The sequence below is a fragment of the Magallana gigas genome, chromosome 4 (assembly GCF_963853765.1).
Source record: "Magallana gigas chromosome 4, xbMagGiga1.1, whole genome shotgun sequence".
Taxonomy (NCBI): domain Eukaryota; kingdom Metazoa; phylum Mollusca; class Bivalvia; order Ostreida; family Ostreidae; genus Magallana; species Magallana gigas.
Genome location: NC_088856.1, coordinates 133,224 through 158,610, shown reverse-complemented (window position 1 = coordinate 158,610; position 25,387 = coordinate 133,224). Strand labels below are relative to the sequence as shown.

The 25,387-nt window shown below is 33.1% G+C and overlaps 1 long non-coding RNA gene across 1 annotated transcript in view; it reads right to left on the bottom strand.

Moving 5' to 3' along the window:
* Positions 1–18,734, bottom strand: part of LOC136274304 (uncharacterized) — a 44,338-nt gene extending 25,604 nt beyond the window's left edge. Inside the window, exon 1 of the long non-coding RNA XR_010712576.1 lies at positions 18,637–18,734. This is a non-coding gene — a long non-coding RNA (uncharacterized lncRNA). The remainder of the gene's footprint in view (positions 1–18,636) is intronic.
* Between the last annotated feature and the right edge of the window lie 6,653 nt (positions 18,735–25,387).

Below are 25,387 nucleotides of genomic sequence, written 5' to 3'. Positions count from 1 at the left end.
GATTTTTAAATTTTTTGAAAATTTCAAATTTAACTAAATCGTGTTTAAATGACATCAGACTTGTTCTTAGACATTATATCTTAGTTGCGCTTTGAATTCTGCGTCCAATGACATCTTTCTCGAATTGATTGGATGTATTTAATTTTTTTTTTTTAAATTTAAATTTAATTAAATCGTGTAAATGAGATCATAAAATTGTTTGAACATTATATCTTAGTTGCGCTTTGAATTCTGCGTCTAATGACATCTTTGTCGAATTGATTTGATGATTTTTAATTTTTTTGAAAATTTTAAATTTAATTAAATCGTGTTTAAATGACATCAGACTAATTTTTTAACATAATATCTTAGTTGCGCTTTGAATTCTGCGTCCAATGACAACTTTCTCGAATTGATTGGATGAATTTAAATTTTTTTTTAAAATTTAAATTTAATTTAATCGTGTTTAAATGAGATCAGAAATTTTTTTGAACATGATATCTAAGTTGCGCTTACAATTCTGCGTCTAAAGACATCTTTGTTTAATTGATTGGAGGATTTTTAATTTTTTTGAAAATTTTAAATTTAATTAAATCGTGTTTAAATGACATCAGACTAATTTTTTAACATAATATCTAAGTTGCGCTTTTAATTCTGCGTCCAATGACAACTTTCTCGAATTGATTGGATGAATTTAAATTTTTTTTAAAAATTTAAATTTAATTTAATCGTGTTTAAATGAGATCAGAAATTTTTTTGAACATTATATCTTAGTTGCGCTTTGAATTCTGCGTCTAATGACATCTTTGTCGAATTGATTTGATGATATTTAATTTTTTGGAAAATTTTAAATTTAATTAAATCGTGTTTAAATGAAATCAGACTAAATTTTTAACATAATATCTAAGTTGCGCTTTGAATTCTGCGTCCAATGACAACTTTCTTGAATTGATTGGATGAATTTAAATTTTTTTTAAAAAATTAAATTTAATTTAATCGTGTTTAAATGATATCAGAAAATTTTTTGAACATAATATCTAAGTTGCACTTACAATTCTGCGTCTAATGACATCTTTGTTTAATTGATTGGATGATTTTTAATTTTTTAAAAATTTTAAATTGTATTAAATCGTGTTTAAATGACATCAGAATAATTTTTTAACATAACATCTAAGTTGCGCTTTTAATTCTGCGTCCAATGACAACTTTCTCGAATTGATTGGATGAATTTAAATTTTTTTTTAAAAAATTAAATTTAATTTAATCGTGTTTAAATGAGATTAGAAAATTTTTTGAACATGATATCTAAGTTGCGCTTACAATTCTGCGTCTAAAGATATCTTTGTTTAATTTGATTGGATGATTTTTAATTTTTTGAAAATTTTAAATAAAATTAAATCGTGTTTAAATGACATCAGACTTATTTTTTAACATACTATCTAAGTTGCGCTTTGAATTCTGCGTCTAATGACATCTTTCTCGAATTGATTGGATGAATTTTAAATTTTTAAAGAAATTTATATTTAATTAAATCGTGTTAAAATGACATCAGAATAATTTTTAAACATAATATCTAAGTTGCGCTTAGAATTCTGCGTCTAATGACATCTTTCTCGAAATGATTGGATGAATTTTAAATTTTTTGAAAATTTTATAAAAAATTTAAATCATGTGAAAATAAATTATTGAACGGAAGACCCACTCGTTGCTCGCAACGAGATCGAATCTAGTTTTTTTTTCTTTTTCTTTTCTTTACAATTTTTGTGCAGAAGATTTCTCGGAGATGGGTGGTCCGATTTTTGTCATATTTTCAGCATCGATCTATTATTATATAAACTTGATACGCTTTTTTTTATTTTGAAAAAATCACTTCCGGTTCGGACTTGTCCGCCATTTTGTCATTTTTTAAAAAGTTCTTGTCCACGTATCTCCTCAAAAACGAGCAAAGATAGAAAGCTGAAATTTTCAGGAATGATAGAGGACATGAACGTCTAGCCTCACGAGGAAAATCATTGTCCGGAAATTCCGAGTACGGAAGCTAGCTGGGGTCAAAATATAGGACACGTTTTTGACGAAAACATCTTGTCCACGCATCTCCTCAAAAACGTCCAAAGATAGAAAGCTGAAATTTTCAGGAATGATAGAAGACATGAACGTCTAGCCTCACGAGGAAAATCATTGTCCGGAAATTCCGAGTACGGAAGCTAGCTGGGGTCAAAATATAGGACACGTTTTTGACGAAAACGTCTTGTCCACGCATCTCCTCAAAAACGTCCAAAGATAAAAAGCTGACATTTTCAGGAATGATAGAGGACATGATCGTCTAGCCTCCCGAGGAAAATCATTGTCCGGAAATTCCGAGTACGGAAGCTAGCCGGGGTCAAGATATAGAACACACTTTCGATGAGTTTTCATTGTCCACACATCTATTTTAAAGCGAGAAAAGATAGAAAGCTGAAAATTTCAGGAATGATAGAGGACATAATAGTCTAGCATCATTATTATTATTATTATTCTTTTTTTCCTTACACATTTTGTGCAGAAGATTTCTCGGCGATTACTCGTTCGATTTCTTTTAAATTTTCAGTAAAGATGCCTCGCCGTCTGAAGTTTGTACCGCGGGAAATTTTTTTAGAAATTCACTTCCGTTCGGAAGTTATCGTCATTTTACGATTTTTAAAAGTCAATTTTGTCTGACAGGTTTTTGAAAAATGAGTAAAGATATAAGGCTGAAATTTTCAGAGATGATAGACCTACTGTTTTTCTGGCGCAACACACTCAAGAAAGTGTCCGCCGTCACTTCTTTTTGTCAAAGGAAAAAAATTTAAAAAATTAAATTTTTCGACTTTTTTATTTTTTAATATTTCTTTTTTATATTTTAACAGTTGATAGTGACCCTCTTACTGATTCAGAATATGTAATTTGTTTTAAAATCGATCAAGGCGTTCTCGAGAAATTAAGTGTCAAAGTCCTGAAGCGAGAGCCCGAGTAGCTCAGTTGATATAGTCGTGGACATGGCCCAGGCGACCCGGGTTCAAGCCCCGACTGCCGAAAATTTTTTTTTAATTTTTTTTGGATATAATAACAATTTCGTGTCAAAAGTCGTCTTCTCTACTCAAAAATCTCACGGAAGACCCACTCGTTGCTCGCAACGAGATCGAATCTAGTTATTATTATTTTTTTTTTCTCCCACGTTTTCTCGAAAACGCTTCAGTCGATTTTGATAAAACTTTCAGATCTTGTTTATGACAACATTTGTAAGAAAAGTACGTGGGATTTTTTTGGTCGTCACTTCCGGTCCCGAGATATTAAAGATTTTATGTTTTTGCTTGTTCACGAGTTTTCTCCAAAAGTATTTAAGATAGAACTTTCAAATTTTCAGAGATCGTAGAGAGTGAACGGCCGCAGTGTACTACGCATATCCGAACGTCTGCCGTCACTTCCGGTCGTCAGCGGAAGGAAATGAAAAACCTTAATTTTTCAATTTTTTGAACTTGAATTTTTTTTATGTTACTATTCGATAGAGACACTCTAAAAACCTCTGAATATGAAATCTGTTTTAAAATCGATCCATGCATTCTCGGGATTTTGGGCTCCAAAGTTCTGAAGCGAGAGTCCGCGTAGCTCAGTCGTTAGAGTGGTGGACTTGTGTCCAGGCGACCCGGGTTCAGTCCCCGAGTGCCGATTATTTGTTTTTGCTTAACTGTGTTTTGTTAAACGATTTTATCTTTATAATGATGGATTTGAATGTTTTCCGTTTTCTTTTTGTCATAAATAAAAATAATAGCGGCTTTTTTTCAGTACAAATATAGAGCTCTTTTCTGTCAACTGTTCGCTAAATTCGGACGATTGTCGCATTGCTGGCATCAAAGACATGCCGCCGAAGCACCCCTGCAGTTCGACCGCATTAGAGTTCACTGGATCGCTTTGCCGGCATCAAAGAAATGCCGCCATTTCAATGATTGTATACACACGACATTTAGCAATGCACCAACGTTTTTAGTATTTCACATGGCTTAAAAAGAAAGGTTGTTTTGCATTTATTCAAACATTTAGATATGTACATGTATGCATGTATACATGCGTTTATTGACAAATGTTGCGTTTATATTGAATTCCTGAACACTAAAATCAATATCTCTCTCTCTCTCTCTCTCTCTCTCTCTCTCTCTCTCTCTCTCTCTCTCTCTCTCTCTCTCTCTAAAAGATCTACTACAGGTAACATGGAGTAATGAGGCTAGAGGCTAATGTACATTTGACGTCAAAAAAAGTAAAAGCGTATTTTTTTCTAGTTACGGGATATTGTCTACGGATGTTATTTTTTGAAATTCACTGTTCAATGATTTAATAACAAATCTATTGACTGTCTGGGATTTAAAAAAAACCGATTTTTATTATCAACTGAATGCTTAACATTGGTCATTTAGACATAACACTTGGGTATCGTTTGGATTCGGGAAAATGGGGAATAAATAATCTTACTATATTTCTAATGATGTAGGTTATTTTATTTGCTGACTTACCAGAATTTTTTATTATGCAGTTATTGTCGGCAAAGAAAAACTTGAGACAAAAAGAAATATAATACATATGAAAAAGCAGATAAAACAATTATAAATTTCTTTATCAAATCAGAGACGTAAATGTTATTTATGTCTCTTATCAAATCGATTTCTGATTAATCTCTCTCTCTCTCTCTCTCTCTCTCTCTCTCTCTCTCTCATCATACATATGTAGTGTTTAGCATGTAAATGTTATGGCATTTTATATATTTTATTTCTGAAAACTTTAAAAGTAAAAAGTAAATCCATAAATTGCGTTTGATGTAAGATTTTAAAAGATTATTGCAAGTGTTTCTCGACTTGTTGCAATACTGCTGTTGTCATAGGCAAAATCCCATCGTGAGCTCTGGACCGGTAAATGTCCGAGTAAAAATAAACTGGCGACTTCGAGAGAATAATGCGTATATCTCCCCTATTGTAAGACCCATCAAGTTATATTTGTTGGACTAATAGTCATACAATAATTGCTGTATCTAGAAATGAAACGGAGGCGTGACGAGTGCCCGCAAGGGCACGAGGTCACGACCCCGTTTCATTTAAAGATACAGCAATTATTGTATGACGATTGGTCCAGCAAATGATTTGTGGCACGCCTACTTTCACGAGCTGCATTTTTCGCGCAGCATTTCAGTTTGGACCGCTTTGACAGATGGACGTAGATTTCCTTGAGGATGAATTCAAAATTGAAAAGATCGAAGACTTGACATCATCTCAAGTTTGTGACGAAACGGAAGCTTTCGACGGATTACTGAACATGAGCGTTACGTAGACGCTTGCAGAGTACGAAACAGAATTGGATCATCTCCGAGTGTTCCGTTTTTCCGGAAACATCTGCAACTGCCCATAGTAAAGAGGAGCCCATGAGCAAGAGGCCTAAATTCCCGTTTGGATAATTTAAAAACTGCAACGTTACGTTTCAGTTTTAAAGTATAGTTAGTAGCCAGATAGGTTGTTAAACTAAACGAAACGTATTTTTTTTTTCATTTTTGTTGTTGAATTTTATGTTGTCTGTGTTAAAAATTACACAAGGACGTTCAGCAGCAGTTCAGGTGTTTATGGAGAAGAATTTGAGTTTAGAGTTGTTTTGAAATTGATTAAAGCATAAGTTTTGTGGAAGTTTGCTTCTTCTTTTTTTCAGTGTACAATAATTCAAAAATTATTGTACGGTACTATCACCATGCCTTCTTTCATACAGAACAATAACTTGTAAATTCTAAAGTTATTGTACGGTGATAAGCCACGCCTACTCGGGTGAAAGACAAGTATTGGAAATTATTGTACACCAGTCATCAAAGGAAAAACGCCGCATAAGTGCCACAACTTAAAATTCGGCAGGAGTGTATCTCAGACATTACTTTTATGAAAAATACATGCACGTTGCGAGTGTTTTAAAGATTAATTGATTTTTTAGGATTTTGAAGCGAGCTGGTAGTTTTCTATCTGGGTCAGAGTTCGACCTCTTTCTTTATGTATGGTTTCTTTGAAATTAATGTTGAAATGGGCTTGGCCCCTGTGCAGCCACGTAATATTTCTGTTGCATGTATATTTCTTTTTTTCCGTTTAGTCTGAATCTACGATAGCGTGTGAACTACTTATGAATGTTAGAACTGTGGAAATTACTGCATCAAATTTTTACCGAATAAATTTACGTGTTACTGATTTCGTTATTTCTACATTTATAAAGATTCTATCAATCCTGCTGAAATAAAACAGTCAAACATAATAGTAAACGACACGAACAAAAATTCTCAACACTGAAATACATGGGTAAACTGCATCAGTCATTGTTTTAGGACTTCCCCTAATAGTTGTTACACGAATCCGAGATCCACACCTCAAAATTCTATTTTCGATTTATTTACGACGAAAATCAAGCTCGGGTCTTTTCACCCCCCTCCAGACAAAAACACGCGTCAATATTTCAAATGACCTCGCACTGTTACCAAACCTAAATAGTCAGACATCTTACACTTTGTTTTTCATCTCATACAAAAACTTCTCCCGGGCGAAAACGCCCCAAATTCAAACACAAATTCGGGAATTATTTCGCGTCAGCCATGTTTTGAGACACCTGCAAAGGCTGTGTGTTCTAATCTCGCCGGAGCCAAGATTTGTTCTTTCTCTCTATTTCTTTCTCTGCTTTTTATTTAATTTTCTAACTAAAATAATCAACATAAAAGGGTTGTTGGACTGTAGTACAAGTTGAAAAACACTCTTCAATTAAGATTTAGACAAATACAGTCTTTTATTATTAGGGTCTTCCGTCTTCAGCGGAAGACCCTTCTATTCTTATTGTTATTAGGGTCTTCCGTTTACAAAGGAAGGCCCTCTTTTTTTCTTCGGTTTCTTTTTATTACAGGTTATTAGACCTGTTATTAAGTCAATAGACCTCTTATTTAATATGAAATAAAATGGGACTGGTCCTTAAAATTAAGGATCGTACAGGGTGTATAATCCTTCATCCATCGCTCTTTTAGATCACATCTGCATTTCCTGATATGTTTCGTTGATGAAGATAAAAGGCAAGGTCATTTCCTGTTCTAAAAATCGGACGCAAGACCTCCTCGTTGCTCGCAACGAGATCGTGTCTAGTTATTATTCTTTTTTTTTTTCTCCCACGTTTTCTCGAAAACGCTTCAGTCGATTTTGATAAAACTTTCAGATCTTGTTTATGACAACATTTGTAAGAAAAGTACGTGGGATTTTTTTGGTCGTCACTTCCGGTCCCGAGATATTAAAGATTTTATGTTTTTGCTTGTTCACGAGTTTTCTCCAAAAGTATTTAAGATAGAACTTTCAAATTTTCAGAGATCGTAGAGAGTGAACGGCCGCAGTGTACTACGCATATCCGAACGTCTGCCGTCACTTCCGGTCGTCAGCGGAAGGAAATGAAAAACCTTAATTTTTCAATTTTTTGAACTTGAATTTTTTTTATGTTACTATTCGATAGAGACACTCTAAAAACCTCTGAATATGAAATCTGTTTTAAAATCGATCCATGCATTCTCGGGATTTTGGGCTCCAAAGTTCTGAAGCGAGAGTCCGCGTAGCTCAGTCGTTAGAGTGGTGGACTTGTGTCCAGGCGACCCGGGTTCAGTCCCCGAGTGCCGATTATTTGTTTTTGCTTAACTGTGTTTTGTTAAACGATTTTATCTTTATAATGATGGATTTGAATGTTTTCCGTTTTCTTTTTGTCATAAATAAAAATAATAGCGGCTTTTTTTCAGTACAAATATAGAGCTCTTTTCTGTCAACTGTTCGCTAAATTCGGACGATTGTCGCATTGCTGGCATCAAAGACATGCCGCCGAAGCACCCCTGCAGTTCGACCGCATTAGAGTTCACTGGATCGCTTTGCCGGCATCAAAGAAATGCCGCCATTTCAATGATTGTATACACACGACATTTAGCAATGCACCAACGTTTTTAGTATTTCACATGGCTTAAAAAGAAAGGTTGTTTTGCATTTATTCAAACATTTAGATATGTACATGTATGCATGTATACATGCGTTTATTGACAAATGTTGCGTTTATATTGAATTCCTGAACACTAAAATCAATATCTCTCTCTCTCTCTCTCTCTCTCTCTCTCTCTCTCTCTCTCTCTCTCTCTCTCTCTCTCTCTCTCTCTCTCTCTAAAAGATCTACTACAGGTAACATGGAGTAATGAGGCTAGAGGCTAATGTACATTTGACGTCAAAAAAAGTAAATACGTATTTTTTTCTAGTTACGGGATATTGTCTACGGATGTTATTTTTTGAAATTCACTGTTCAATGATTTAATAACAAATCTATTGACTGTCTGGGATTAAAAAAAACCGATTTTTATTATCAACTGAATGCTTAACATTGGTCATTTAGACATAACACTTGGGTATCGTTTGGATTCGGGAAAATGGGGAATAAATAATCATACTATATTTCTAATGATGTAGGTTATTTTTTTGCTGACTTACCAGAATTTTTCATTATGCAGTTATTGTCGGCAAAGAAAAAAGTAAATCCATAAATTGCGTTTGATGTAAGATTTTAAAAGATTATTGCAAATGTTTCTCGACTTGTTGCAATACTGATGTTGTCATAGGCAAAATCCCATCGTGAGCTCTGGACCGGTAAATGTCCGAGTAAAAATAAACTGGCGACTTCGAGAGAATAATGCGTATATCTCCGCTATTGTAAGACCCATCAACTTAAAATTCGGCAGGAGTGTATCTCAGACATTACTTTTATGAAAAATACATGCACGTTGCGAGTGTTTTAAAGATTAATTGATTTTTAGAATTTTGAAGCGAGCTGGTAGTTTTCTATCTGGGTCAGAGTTCGACCTCTTTCTTTATTTATGGTTTCATTGAAACTAATGTTGAAATGGGCTTGGCCCCTGTGCAGCCACGTAATATTTCTGTTGCATGTATATTTCTTTTTCTCCGTTTAGTCTGAATCTACGATAGCGTGTGAACTACTTATGAATGTTAGAACTGTGGAAATTACTGCATCAAATTTTTACCGAATAAATTTACGTGTTACTGATTTCGTTATTTCTACATTTATAAAGATTCTATCAATCCTGCTGAAATAAAACAGTCAAACATAATAGTAAACGACACGAACAAAAATTCTCAACACTGAAATACATGGGTAAACTGCATCAGTCATTGTTTTAGGACTTCCACTAATAGTTGTTACACGAATCCGAGATCCAAACCTCAAAATTCTATTTTCGATTTATTTACGACGAAAATCAAGCTCGGGTCTCTTCACCCCCCTCCAGACAAAAACACGCGTCAATATTTCAAATGACCTCGCACTGTTACCAAACCTAAATAGTCAGACATCTTACACTTTGTTTTTCATCTGATATAAAAACTCAGCTCTTCTCCCGGGCGAATACGCCCCAAATTCAAACACAAATTCGGGAATTATTTCGCGTCAGCCATGTTTTGAGACACCTGCAAAGGCTGTGTGTTCTAATCTCGCCGGAGTCAAGATTTGTTCTTTCTCTCTATTTCTTTCTCTGCTTTTTATTTAATTTTCTAACTAAAATAATCAACATAAAAGGGTTGTTGGACTGTAGTACAAGTTGAAAAACACTCTTCAATTAAGATTTAGACAAAAACAGTCTTTTATTATTAGGGTCTTCCGTCTTCAGCGGAAGACCCTTCTATTCTTATTGTTATTAGGGTCTTCCGTTTACAAAGGAAGGCCCTCTTTTTTTCTTCGGTTTCTTTTTATTACAGGTTATTAGACCTGTTATTAAGTCAAAAGACCTCTTATTTAATATGAAATAAAATGGGACTGGTCCTTAAAATTAAGGATCGTACAGGTGTATAATCCTTCATCCATCGCTCTTTTAGATCACATCTGCATTTCCTGATATGTTTCGTTGATGAAGATAAAAGGCAAGGTCATTTCCTGTTCTAAAAATCGGACGGAAGACCTCCTCGTTGCTCGCAACGAGATCGTGTCTAGTTATTATTATTTTTTTCTTACCGATTTTGTGCACGCGATTTCTCGGAAACGGCTCAACTGATTTACGTCAAATTTTCAGTTCTGATAGGTATTGATCTGAACCTTGTTGGAAATTTTTTTTGTTTATGACGTCACTTCCTGTCTTGAGATATCATGGATTTATCGGTTTTTATAGGGGTATTTTGTCACGAGAACTCCTCTTTTACCATTTAAGATATGATGTTGAACTTTTCAGGGCTGATAGACGAAAGACTGAAATAGTGTCTAATGGTCATTAATCATCTATATCTCAAAGAGCACCGAAGCTCGCCCGAGCTTGAAAATTAGGATAAAAAAGGCGTCGTGATTTTTCTTGGTTTTCTTTGAATATCTCTTTTCATGAAAACATTTTGTCAAAACATGTAGAACAAAAAAACTTAATTAAATCAAGAGCTTTCATTTGAGATCATGAAAAAGGGGCTGGCCCTTCAAATAAGGGGCTGAGGGGGCTCTAAAGTATTTTAATAATAACTTTTTACCGTGAAATATTTTGTGATGCGTTATAGAAGCAATTATGTTTATTCTTAGGTTATATACCTATACATGGCAATCATTTACTTCTATGTTACGTAATTAGGGATTTTAAGGGGCCAGAAGTCCAAAACTTTGATGCTCAATATCTCAAAATGAAGAAACATTTGGATAAGCAATATTTAACAAAAGATGCTCAAAATACAGAGCTTAACAACCTGAAACCACAATTTCCTTGTTATGCGGTCCCTAAAAGGAGTTACAGGGTCGGCCCCTAAAACGACCCTCTCAAGATATCTCGAGAACAGTACATAATTTGTAAACACTTTTTGAACAAAATGTGTTTGAATTGACAAAAGCTTTCATTTGAAATCAAGAAAAAGGGGCTGGCTCTTCAAATTAGGGGCTGAGGGAACTCTGAAGTCTTTTAATGATAACCTTTTACCGTGAAATATTTTGTGATGCGTTATAGAAGCAATTATGTTCATTCTAAGGTTATTTACCTATACATGGCAATCATTTACTCCTATGTTACGTAATTAGTAATTTTTAAGGGGCCAGAAGTCCAAAACTTATAATGCATAATATCTCAAAATGAAGAAACATTTGGATAAGAAATATTTAACAAAACATGCTCAAAATATAGAGCTTAACAATAATCAACTATAATTTCTTTGTTATGCGGTCCCTAAAAGGAGATACAGGGCTGGCCCCTAACACGACCCTCTCAATATATCTCGAGAACGGTACAAAATTTGTAATAACTTGTTGAACAAAAAGTGTTAGAATTGACAATAGCTTTCATTTGAAATCATGAAAAAGGTGCTGGCCCTTCTAATAAGGGGCTGAGGGGGCTCTTAAGTCTATTAATGATAACTTTTTACTGTTAAATATTTGGTGATACGTTATAGAAGCAATTATGTTCATTCTAATGTTATGTACCTGTACATGGCAATCATTTACACTTATGTTACGTAATTAGGGATTTTTAGGGACCAGAGGTCTAAAGCTTTGATGTTTAATATCTCAAAATAGAGGAAAACTTTGGAAAGCAATATTTAACAAAAGATGCTCAAAATATTGAGCTTAACAATGTACAACCATATATATTGTTTTTATCTGGACCCTAAAAGGAGTTTTAGGACCGGATATCAAAACGATTTTTCCCAGATATCTCAAAAACGGTAACCAATTTCTAAATACTTATTAGTGGTACACAAAAATACCTTTTGACTAAAATGAATGAAAAGGAACTGATCCCTCAAATAAGGGACACCAAAGGGATAGATAGTCTTTCACCCATTACTCATAGATCCCGCCTCCTTTTCCGATTACGTTTCGTTGATGGAGGTCAAGAGTAAGGTCATTGCATATTCTAAAAATCGGACGGAAGACCTCCTCGTTGCTCGCAACGAGATCGTGTCTAGTTATTATTATTTTTTTTCTTACAAATTTTGTGCACGCGATTTCTCAGAAACGGCTCCACCGATTTTCATGAAACTTTCAGATATGATAGATAGTGATCGAAACCTTATAGGCTTTAAATTATATTGATGACGTCACTTCCGTTTTTGAGATATTGACGTTTTAGCGATTTTTAGAGGGGTGGCTTGTTACTCTAACTTCTCCTAAACTATAACATATATTGAGTTCAAACTTTCATGGAATGGTAGACAAAAGATTGTAGATTTGCAATTTTATTTTCATTTTGAACTGAATTGAAAGGCGCCGAAGCTCGCCTGGACCCGAAAATTTAGTTTAAAAAAATGTCGTATTTTTTTCTTGTTTTCTTTGTTTATCTCTTTCCTGAAAAATATTTTGTTAAGATATGTAATGTAAGAAAAGTTAATATTTACAGGACCTTTCATTTGATATCAAGAAAAAGGGGCTGGCCCCTCAAATAAGGGGACCAAAGGGCTTTAAAGTCTTTTATCTGTAGCCCTTTACTGAGAAATTTTTTGTGAAATGTTATAGAAGCAAATATGTTTATCTTACAGTAATGTATCCAAGTAATGTAATGATTTTATCATATGTTACGTAATTAAGGGTTTTGAAGGGCCAAAAGTCCAAAATTTTGATCACCCATATCTCAGAAAGAAAAAATATTTTGTAATGCAATACAGAAGAAAAAGTGTTTCAAATGATGTTCTTAACAAAATGCAACCGTCAAAATTTCGTTAAACGGCCCCTAAAAGGAGTTAAGTGACCGGCCCCTAAAACCTTCTTTCTCATATATCTCCAAAACGGTAACGATATTTTAAACACTTGTTGAACAAAATGTGTGTAGAATTAAATGACCTTTTATTTGATACCAAGAAAAAGGGGCTGGCCCCTTAAATTAGGGGACCAAAGGCCTCTAAAGTCTTTAATCTGTAGCCCTTTACTGAGAGATATTTTGTGAAATGATGTAGAAGCAAATGTGTTTATTTTATAGTTATGTATTCAAGCAATGTAATGATGTTATCATGGGTTACGTAATTAAGGGGTTTTAGGGGCCAAAAGTCAAATATTTTGATCACCCATATCTCAGAAAAGAAAATATTTTGTAATGCAATACAGAAGAAAAGTTGTTCAAAATAATGTTCTCAACAAAATGCAACCGTCAAAATTTCGTTAAATGGCCCCTAAAAGGAGTTGAGGGACCAGCCCCTAAAACCTTCTTTCTCATATATCTCCAAAACGGTAACGATATTTTAAACACTTGTTGAACAAAATGTGTGTAGAATTAAATGACCTTTTATTTGATACCAAGAAAAAGGGACTGGCCCCTTAAATTAGGGGACCAAACGCCCCTAAAGTCTTTAATCTGTAGCCCTTTACTGAGAGATATTTTGTGAACGGTTATAGAAGCAAATATGTTTATCTTACAGTTATGTATCCAAGCAATGTAATGATTTTATCAAGTGTTACATAATAAGGGTTTTTTAGGGGCCAAAATTATAGAATTTTGATCACCAATATCTGAGAAAGGAAAAATATTTTGAAATGCAGTAAAGAAGAAAAGATACTCAGAAAGATGTACTTAATAAGATGCAATTTTCAAAATTTCGTTAAATGTCCCCTGTAAGGAGTTATGGGATCAGCCCCTTAAACGTTCTTTACCATATATCTCAAGAACGGTAACGAATTTCTAAAAAGTTGTTGAACAAAATGTGTTGAGATTCAAATGACCTTTTTTTTTATATCAAAAAAGGGGCTGGCCCCTAAAATTAGGAAACTAAAGGGCTCTAAAATGTTTCATCTGTAGCTCTTTACTGAGGGAAATTTAATGAAAGGCTATAGAAGCAAATATGTTTATCTTACAGTTCTGTATCCAAGTAATGTAATAATTTTTTCATGTGTTATGGAATAAGGATTTTTTAAGGGGTCAAGGGTACATAAACTATGACCAGCTATATCTCAAAAAGGAAAATGTTTTGAAATGCAGTGTAGAAGAAAAGATACTCAGAATGATGTACTTTACAAAATGCAACCTTCAAAATTTGGTTCAGCGGCTCCAATAAGGAGGTAAGGGACTGGCCCCTAAATCTTTTTTTTCTCAGATATCTCAAGAACGGTGACGAATTTCTAAACACTTGTTGAACAAAGCTCTTATCCCTGAAACAAAATAGTATCTGGCCCTTAGAATGTAGACCCCGTTTTTCTATTCTAAATCATGTTTAGCAAAATCAAGATCTAACATATATCTCAAATTCTAAAATCAGACGGAAGACCTCCTCGTTGCTCGCAACGAGATCGTGTCTAGTTAAGGTCTTCCGTTTCCAACGGAAGACCTTATTGTTTTCGTACTGTTTCTTATTATTATTTTTTTTTCACAAATTTTGTGCACGCGATTTCTCGGAAACTATTCAGCCGATTTTGACCATTTTTTCACAGATGATTGCCAGAGGTCATAATTCTTGACGTTTTTTGAAATTTTGAAATCGTCACTTCCGGTACCGAGTTACGGCGGATTTTCTAACTTTTTACGATCTATTTTGTGCAGAGCTGATCTCAGAAACTATTAAAGATATGAATACGAAATTTTCAGGATAGGTAGTCTATAGTTTGAAGTTGTGCACTATTATATTGTTTTACGCCAGTGGCGCCATTTCATGGAGCTCGCCTAGGAACGAAAATTGGATACGAATTTTCATTCAAAAAAATTGTCATACGTTTTGATCTGTATCTTTTTATCAGTTGACATTTTGTTAAATAATATATAACAAAAGTGGTAGAAAAGCAAAAGTTCTTTCCAATAAAATCAAGACAAAGGGGCTGGCCCCTTTAATTAGGGACCAACAGACTCGTAAAGTCTAATAACTTAAAAACGATAAATATTTTGTTACGCATTATAGAATCAAAGTTGTTGAACACTACATTATCGGTTTGAAAAAAACTCATCGCCAGGCCCATGTTTGACGTAATTAGGTATTTTTGTCCAATATTTTTTTATTTTTTTTTGGGGGGGGGGTGTTAATTAGGATTTGTATCAATATTTCATGGTATCATTTAAAAAAACAAAAAAAAAAATCGGACGGAAGACCTACTCGTTACTCGTAACGAGGTCGTATCTAGTAATTATTATTTTTTTTCCAAATTTTGTGCACGCGATTTCTCGAAAACCATTCAGCCGATTTCAGCAATTTTTTCACAGATAATGAGTCATGATCTTTGTTGTCGTCACTTCCGGTACCGATTAATCGGCCATTTTGTAGTTTTTTTACGACCTATTTTGTGCAGAGTTGATCTCAGAAACTATCAGAGATATGACTATGAAATTTTCAGGATAGGTAGTCTATAGTCTGAAGTTGTGCACTATTATTTTGTTTTACGCCAGCGGCGCCATTTTTTGGAGCTCGCCTAGGCACGAAAATTGGGTACGAAGTTTTATCCAAATTTTTCATACGTTTTGATCTGTATTTTTTTATCAGTTGATATTTTGTTAAGACATATAGTACAAAAATAGTACATAATTAAAAGTTATTTCTAACAAAATCAAGAAAAGGGGGCTGGTTCCTTAAATTAGGGGCCAAGACAGCCGTAAACTATATTACAAATAACTTAAAAATGATAAAGATTTTGTAATGCATTACAGAAGCAAACTTGTTGATCGTAACAATATATATCAGGTAAAATCATTGTCACGCCCATTTATGATGTAATTAGGAATTTTAAGGGGCCAAAGTACTTAACTATTGACGCAATATATCTAGAGAAGGAGATGTATTTTGTAAGGCAATGTAGAAAATAAAATGTTTGCATTGATGATTCTAATTGATTCCATTTATAAAAACACCAATGTCTGTCCCCATTAAGGATCTACAGGGCTGGCCCCTAAAATATTCAATCATTTGTTTCTCAAAAAGGAACAACAATTTGGGTATAAGAACAAAAATATTAGTATTCGTGAGACCTTTTGAATAACTTAAGGAAAAGGGGCTGGCCCCTTAAATTAGGGGCCAAGGCAGCCGTAAACTATATTACAGATAACTTAAAAACAATCAAGATTTTGTTATGCATTATAGAAGCAAAGTTGTTAATCGTAACAATATTTATCAGGTAAAATCATTGCCACGTCCATTTATTACGTAATTAGGGATTTTTAGGGGCAAATGTACTGAAACTTTGACGCAATATATCTAGAGTAGGAGACATATTTTGTTAAGCATTGTAGAATAGCATATGTCTGTATTGATAATTTTAATCGTTCCTACTGATCAAAACACCAATGTCTGTCCCCATTAAGGATCTAGAGGTCTGGCCCCTAAACTATTCAATCATTTGTATCTAAATGATCAACATTTTTAGATGGGTGTAAGAACAAAAAATGTTAGTATTCGTAAGACCTCAAGAAAAAGGGACTGGTCCCTTCAATTAGGGGCCAAGACACTCGTAAAGTTTTTTACACATACCTTAAGAACGATCAAAATTTTGTAATGTACCATAGAAACAAAGTTATTGATCGTAACAATATCAGTTTGTAAAACTCATTGCCACATCGATTGATGACGTAATTAGGGATTTAAGGGGACTAAAATCTTTAATGTGATGCATGTGAAAAAGCAAAACACTTTGTTAATCATTTTAAAGGATATTGACAATCGCATACATTATCTGAAAGGGAGTGGTTGAGGGGGGAATTCTGAAATTTCATTGATATTTTGATCGTATGGTTTAAAAATTGAACGGAAGACCTACTCGTTACTCGTAACGAGATCGTATCTAGTTATTATCATTTTTTTCCACGAATTTTGTGCACGCGATTTCTCGAAAACTATTCGGCCGATTTCGACCATTTTTTCTCAGATGATTGCCAGTGGTCATAATTCTAGAAGTTTTTTTGAATTTTGAAATCGGCACTTCCGGTTCCGATTTACGGCCGATTTTGTAAGTTTTTACGACTAATTTTATGCAGACATAAACTCAGAGACTATCAGAGATAGGAATATGAAATTTTCAGGATAGGTAGACTATAGGTTGAAGTTGTGCACAATGTAGTTTTTTTTGCGCCAGTGGCGCCATTTCTATGAGCTCGCATAGGCTCGAAAATTGGGTACGAATTTCGAATCAAATTTTTCATACGTTTTGATCTGTATCTTTTTATGAGTTGATATTTTGTTAAAACATATATAACAAAAGTGGTAGATAATCAAAAGTTCTTTTCAACAAAATCAAGAAATAGGGGCTGGCCCCTTAAATTAGGGGCCAAGACAGTCATAAACTCTATTACGAATAACTTAAGAACGATAAAGATTTTGTAATGCATTATAGAAGCAAAGTTGTTGATCGTACCAATATCTATTTGAAAAAATCATTGCCACGCCCTTTTATTACGTAATTAGGGATTTTTAGGGGCCAAAGTACTTAAACTTTGACGAAAAATAACTAGAGAAGTATACATATTTTGTTAGACATCATAGAAGAGAAAATGTTTGAATAAATGATTTAAATTGATTCCACTTATCAAAAGACGAATTTCTGTCCCCATTAAGGATCTAGAGGGCTGGCCCCTAGAATATTCAATCATTTGTATCTAAAAAATGATCAACAATTTCACATGGGTGTAAGAACAAAAAATATTTGTATTCTTAAGACCTTTTCACACAAATCAAGAAAAAGGGGCTGGCCCCTTTTTTTAGGGGCCAAGGCCTTCGTAAACTCTGTTACAAGTAACTTAAAAACGATTAAGATTTTGTAATGCATTATAGAAGCAAAGTTGTTGATCGTACCAATATCTATTTGAAAAAATCATTGCCACGCCCATTTATTACGTAATTAGGGATTTTTAGGGGCCAAAGTACTTAAACTTTGACGAAAAATAACTAGAGAAGTATACATATTTTGTTAGACATCATAGAAGGGAAAATGTTTGAAAAAATGATTTAAATTGATTCTACTTATCAAAAGACGAATTTCTGTCCCCATTAAGGATCTAGAGGGCTGGCCCCTAAAATATTCAATCATTTGTATCTCAAAAGTGATCAACAATTTTAGATGGATGTAAGAACAAAAAATGTTAGTATTCATGAGACCTTTCGTATAAAATCAAGAAAAAGGGGCTGGCCCCTTAAATTAGGGGCCAATAGACTCCTAAACTCTATTACTCATACCTTAAAAATGATCAAGATTTTGTAATGCATTATAGAAGCAAAGTTGTTGATAGCAGCAATATCTGTTTGTAAAACTCATTTCCAAACCCATTGATGACGTAATTAGAGATTTTAGGGGACTAAAATATTAAATCTTTAATGTGCTGTATGTTAAAAAGCAAAACTCTTTGTTAAGCATTTTAAAGGATATTGACAATCGTATACATTATCTAAAAGGAGGTGGTTGAGGGAGAATTCTGAAATTTCATTGATATTTTAATCGAATCGTTTAAAAAATTAAACGGAAGACCTACTCGTTACTCGTAACGAGATCGTATCTAGTGATTTCTATTCTTGTATTAACAGATTTTTTCCGAGTCGTAGAAATTTGGTATTTAATATGCCCCCTCCCCTACCTTTCAAAAAAGAAAAAAAAAACAATCCAACAATTATTAAAAGCAAACTTTATAACTACAATGTATAAATCATATAGCAAACATAATGATAAAACATAATTAATCTGTATACTGTTAATACTAGTACCTACTTTTGTGTTTCCACCTTGTTTCTTCCTTGCTAATTGAAGTCAATTTGTTTTTTCATGATTTTATATTTCATATTTTTTTTTAATAAAACATGTTTCATCAATATATATGTTTGGTTGTATTTAAGTACCGGGTTCTAGAATCCGGTTTTCCAGAAGTCAAATTTCATCCCGCAGTGTACATCCGGCTTTGCCTTTACGTTAAAATGTTAGGTATATCATTTAATGACAAAAAATACCAAACAGGCATCTCATATAAACTGCACACAATTGTACTTCATTAACTGAAACGAAATAATTCTAATGATTAACCTCCTCTCTTTCTCATCATGTTAAATAGTCCGACATATCTAACGTTTTCCTGGCCTTTTTAACGATTTTTATACTCTGGCAAGTAAAATATAAAAATCGTACCAAAAAAAACTGGAAAACGTTGGATTTTCCGGACTACGGTTTAAAAGTTTATATTCTCGCAAATATTGCATGTCCTGCAGTCATCCTTTCTGACTCCTTAAATATGTCTGCATGTGAGCTGTTGCCAATTGGCTATCAAGCCTAATGTCAGGTGTATGTGTTAGCATCTGCCTACGTCATAATAAATGAAACAGTATGAATGAAAACTTTCAATTTCATTGTTGGATATTAGATCATGAACTCTTAAGTCACTTAGTGCTTTATAAGTAACCATTTATTGTTTAAATGGTGTAGTTTTTACCAGCTGCTAAATTGTGTTTATCTCAAATGTCTATGAGGTTATTAATTTTCCAACATTTGCAATCTTTTTAAGACTTATTATTGGAAGTCGTCGGTCCTATGACACATCAAGCGGTGCAGACAAATTGAATACCGCGCTTTAGCGCGGTATAATAAAGTGTCTTGCACCGCTTGGTGTGTCATAGAACCGACGACATCCAAAAAAGAGCATTCAATGCTTATATTTATATTTTCATACTTATGACAATTTGTATGGAATATTGTGTATCGCCGCTATAAAGCCATTATTTACGCTCTCAGTCAGGGACATGAAACAAACATTGAACATGCTATATTGAATATTGAATATTAACATGCTATTTAGTTAGCTTCCGCGACAAAAATATAGTGCCAGAAAATTTGTAGGGAAAAATCTTTCTTTTTTTTTTTTTATTAAGGAGTAGATATAATTAAATGATTATATCTCAAAAGTACATATCCATTTGGTTATGTAACATTGAACGTTTCATTTAATCTTGGAAAGATAAATATATTGAAGATACGTTAAGACGTTTGTATTTGTGCTCATGACGCATGAATTAGCAAGGTGTATTCATAGAAAATTTAACATCGCAGATTTCCAATGCAAACATAAGGGAAATATACACTGAATGTAAATATATACACATCGCGTATAAAGTGCTACATATGTACATAGATTAGTATTTTATCTATCTTAGAACAGAAAGCTGAATGTAAAATATCATCAAAATTTGTTACTATATCGTATATATATCGTATTACATTGTATCAGTAGAGTAAACAATAATAGATTTAATACTGGTTTGGAAAGGTTATTGCTGCGATTGTTCATTATTAAAGTTTCAACACTATGGCTTCCGTAGACAATTTTAGACGCGAGTTGAATTAAAATATAAACCGATGATTTTTCAGCAAAATATCAGTCCAATATATACAAATATTCTCATATTACTTTTTTGAAAACCTTTTTATTACCTTTTATCTGAAAACATAAGAAACATGCCTACTACTCCAATAAAGTATATCTAATGCAGTGTTTGAATGGTGATCAGGAGGGGAGCTCTGACACCGCGCCTTGTTAGTGAAGACCAACATTCTCCATCTCTCCTTTTTTATTATTAGGAAATTACATCCGTGAATCTAGAATTTTTTGCATGAACTTAATTTCGAGCAGTTGGAAAAAAATGCATTATCTAATTTGGGGAATTTTGCTTTTGCAAATTACAGCGTACTGAAAATTAAAAACACCGAAAATTAATATAGAGATAAAACGTATTTACTTATAAAACTTATCTACTGTTAATCCATAAAATTAAATGCGGTAGATTTTCTTTCAATGACAAATCTTTATCTTTAAGACCACTGAGTTTGTATATATGTGTGCAAGTTAGCATGCATAGGCCAGATCTTATTAACTATGTGAGACATTGTATTTGATCAATTGATAGGTCAAATTTCGAGGTAAGTAGTGGGTCAAGGCCATTGAAATAGGTAAAAGAACACAGCTTCTTGTTGGTACTTCGTCATCGTCGTGGGTTAATAATGAAATCAACCATTTCTGTTTGATTATTGAACAACTATAAAATATCGATACAAGATTTAACAAGGTGTATATTCACCAATATTTTCAGATACCACTGCAAGACTACAGTGTAGACTGAACAAAAATAGTAAAACGACAACGATGTTTCCTTAAAGTTTGCATCAACACTGCAATATATAACATCAATAACCTTACTTAAGAGGGAAAGTCAAATTAATCAGATATATATATATTCGTCGTCTTAACTTATACGGGGATTTTATTACCAAGGTGAGATATTTAAAACTGCGTTTCTATTGATTTAAAGTATACTTGTGTAAGAGAAAAGTAAAAACAATAGCCAATTTTGAAATTATGAGTTTTGCATTTTTAACCGATTGTGCTGCGATATTATACTAATTAAGTAAAAATGTCAATTACATTGAGTTAGTCTTATCGTTAATTTCGACAGTAAGTCAGACAGTCTAGGTTTCAACATTGGATATCAAAATATATTAGATCAACAACAACATCTACATCACGTGATGAATTAATGGCACCCTGTCATCTAAATGTGGGACACCATCAAAGGTTGACGAACTTCGTTTTTATATTTTTATCCCAATTTGTATTCTGCATAAGAACCTTTTTATCCACTGTATCTCTGTCGATGGTCGCATAAAGAAATTTTTTTGATTTTGTATTTCTATACGCAGGCGTGACGGGCGCAAAATATCGGCTTATTAGGTTAAAGTGTAAACGATAATTATAAGGAATTGATACTCTTTCTTTAATTTATTGATATTGTCCTTTAAAAATTGTGATTCTTTAAATTCAATATTTGTGCATAACCATTTTTGTTAAGAACAGTATTGATTTTCTTTAGATAAGATTTATGGGATGGTATAATGTGTGATCAATCGAATGGCCATCCTGTAAACAGTACTTTATGGGATGGTATAATGTGTGAGTACAGATCAATCGAATGGCCATCCTGTAAACAGTGCGATTTCATACACTCTCTCCTGGTTTCTAATCTATACTCACTTTAGAAGGTTTTTAAATTTTAGACTCCTTGAATACATGTATGTCTGTATACGAGCTATTGCCAATAGGCTATTAAGACTAATGTCTAGTTGTAACGGATGATTTGATTGGCTGGAGCTTTTAACACCTGCCTACATCATAATTAATGCAACAGTGTGTACTAAAACATTCAATTTCCTTGTCGGATGTTAACTCATGATGTCTTCTCTGTTACTGATTTTATAAGTAACAATTTATTATTATTAATGGTGTGGTTTTCACCAGCTGCTAATTGTGTTTATCCTAAATGAGCCAATATTTAAGGCGTGGTCATAAGTCTACATTTTGCAAATCGAAGAAGAAAAATATCATAAAATACACTTCTTGACCAATTTTGAATTCTTAATAAAATGATCAAACTGCTATTAACTGTTTCAAGTCTATTGTTCTATCAACAAATTAAAAATAAATCGCAAATTTATAAGTATTGCTTTAATATTTATAGAACATATAAGCTGATAATAGAATTGAAAGACACTGAAAATTATTTTGAAACAAGCTCAAAATCAAAATAGAAATATATGTATTCTTCCATGCTATATCGTTCAAGTTTCATATTTCATATTAATTGATATAATAGTTTTTACGAAAAACCTATGCATAAGCTTGTTTGACCAATATCAGAACGCGGTGTTTTGACGTTATGTAAAATTTTAACTCTTGATCATTGTCGGTTATCTCAAAGACGTGTTTCAGAAAATGAAAGTTTTTGAAATATTCAAATAACTTTCTTATGGAACGAAATAAATTGAATTTTAATGGTTCAAGCTGTAATAAATGCAGCCTAGTTTGGCGATTTCTCTTTCACTGGGAATCAGATCAGAGGTCGATAAATGTCAAGCGTGAAACTTATTTAGATCTCAACTGATAAACAGGTTTATGTTTGTAGGCCGGACTCGATAGATGGCGTGAAATTAAATTTCACCACATCATAATATCTGTTTAATATTATCAAATACCCAAATAATAGAACGTATAAAGTTACTAGTATTGGGCAGAATCTAATGAACCTGTCTGGAAAAATACATAAACAGTATAAACAACGTTATTTAGTGAACATGGCGTTATAAATAGCAATTGCTATGTTGGCATATATTCCATGGAAAATATGCCAGCAGAGCAATTGCTATTTATAACGCAATGTTCAGTAAATTATCGTTGTTTATTACGTATAGTTGCATTTTACCACTCGAAAATACCTTGTATTAGCCTAGACCTTGACATTTAGCTATTGCATAAAAAATAAACATGTATCTTTTTAATTCACATAGATTTGTTAAGAGAATCAATGATATATTACGACATTGTTATTATAAGACATGTTTTCATTAAATACATCAATTTTATGGAGTGAGAAAAACACATGATATATCGTATACGTTAGTGGTTTAAATCGATAACGTCGTGGAAAAGTATATGACGTCACACCTTTATGACGTCATAGAATACAGACAGAGCAATTGCAATTATAGAAAAATAATTGCAGTTCCTCCGTATGGACTTACAGTGGGAAAGAACAATGGATATGCAAATATATGCTTATGTTAATTTACATGTTGGTTATATACTAATGTTAATTAACATGCTTCATACTAATGTTAATTAACATGCTATATGCTCATGTTAATTAAATTGTTCCCATTAGGTATCGTTTTATTCGAGAGTTTTGTTTACTATATTAGAAATGTTTGCTTGATTGTCCTACGTCTTATTCTAATATAATGGTGGTGGCCTTTGCTTAATTCGTAACGCATGGCAAATGTTTAACACAGCACTTAAGCGGTCACTTTTCTGTTCTTAGCTTAGACGTTTTTGAAAGATAATATTTTATAATAAGGATTAATAATTTGGTTAATAGGGTGTGACAAAAGAATGAACTTTTGTCGTACATTTTACTACGTCATGCTTCATATAAATGGCGAATATGATGAGCTTACTTGACAATAGCGTTGTTTTTATGGTTCTTTCATTAAAAGACGTTTAAAGCAGCACAATCGCGTAACACTGATTTTTAAAAAGATATAGGGAGATTCAACTGTAAACCGTCAATGCAGTATATGTCATTGAATTTCTGTCAGATGAATTTAATACGTTTAGAATTAATTAAAGTGTTAATCAACTAAAGAAAATGTGAACTACGTGCCTTTAGAAATATACTTTTATATATAAACAATATGTTTTCAACTCTGAAAAATCTTTGTTAACACAAGTATAATTTACTCTGTATCACAGATGACAGGTAGTAACTACAAAACACTGAAGCATGCAAGTATATCTGTGAAAGACATGCCTTAGGATTTTTAGGAAAGCTTTTGGTATTTTAGTCTTTAGAAAAAATGCAAAATATATCCCAAAGTCATCAGACATGGTATGATTAGATAAATCTACGCAAATCTAATGACAATACTCTCCTGGACGTTCAAAAAAGGTAAATAATATTCCTCAACAGTAACGTTGTGGTAATACATCATGTTAGCAAATAAGATATATAATACGAAGTTTTTTTTCAAGTATTAGAAATGAGACTGAAAAAGCATTTGACGTACAAGGTAGTCAAAGTGTTCGAACTAACACTGTAATGAAGGAATTCTAAACATAAACTTTGATGTAACAAAACATCATCACTTTGGAGGACTTTATGTTTTCAATTTTGTTACTGAAATCCACGCAATGATTGAATGATCGGGTAAAATGTCAGTTTTACAACAATTGAATGAATTGCATACGTTGGTCCCAAATTTTCCTATTGTAATGAAAAAACGACAATAACAAACTGTCAACCATCACAAAAATCCATAAAACGAAATACAAATTCAAAGCAGAGCAACAAGGACCTTTAAAAAGATAGAGGTAGGATCAGGTGCCTAGGAGGAGTGAGCATCCTCTGTTGACCGGTCACATCGGCCGTCGGCCCAATGTCATATAGACATACCTAAGCTTTTACTTATGATAGTTCTCTCTATTAAAATATTTTTTTAAACAATGTAATGAACAGAAAGTGATTTTTTGTGTACTGTAATGTAGTCATATAACTTTTGAATTCATGGTTTTGGAATATAAATAGGAGAAAAAACTTTCGTACAATTTGTGAAAAAAAAGATTCTTGTTTATCTACGAAAATATTATTAGTATATAAATCCATGACGCAAAATTACCCTTTTTATCATACTTTTATTTGCGATTTTTCGAATAAAAAAGTTTTATGAATAATTTATGCAATATTTTATGGGTTTACATCAAGTACAAATTTCAAAGGTGAGGGGACTTTCAGCAACATCAATTCTATTGTATACAAGGCCTGGCTGTCATCTCGACCTCTGTTATCGGTAGTAATCATTTAACCAGTCATCCACCTTCGGAAGCAGTGACTCTCCCTACGAGTAAGTTAATTTTGTCTTTTTAAGAATCATC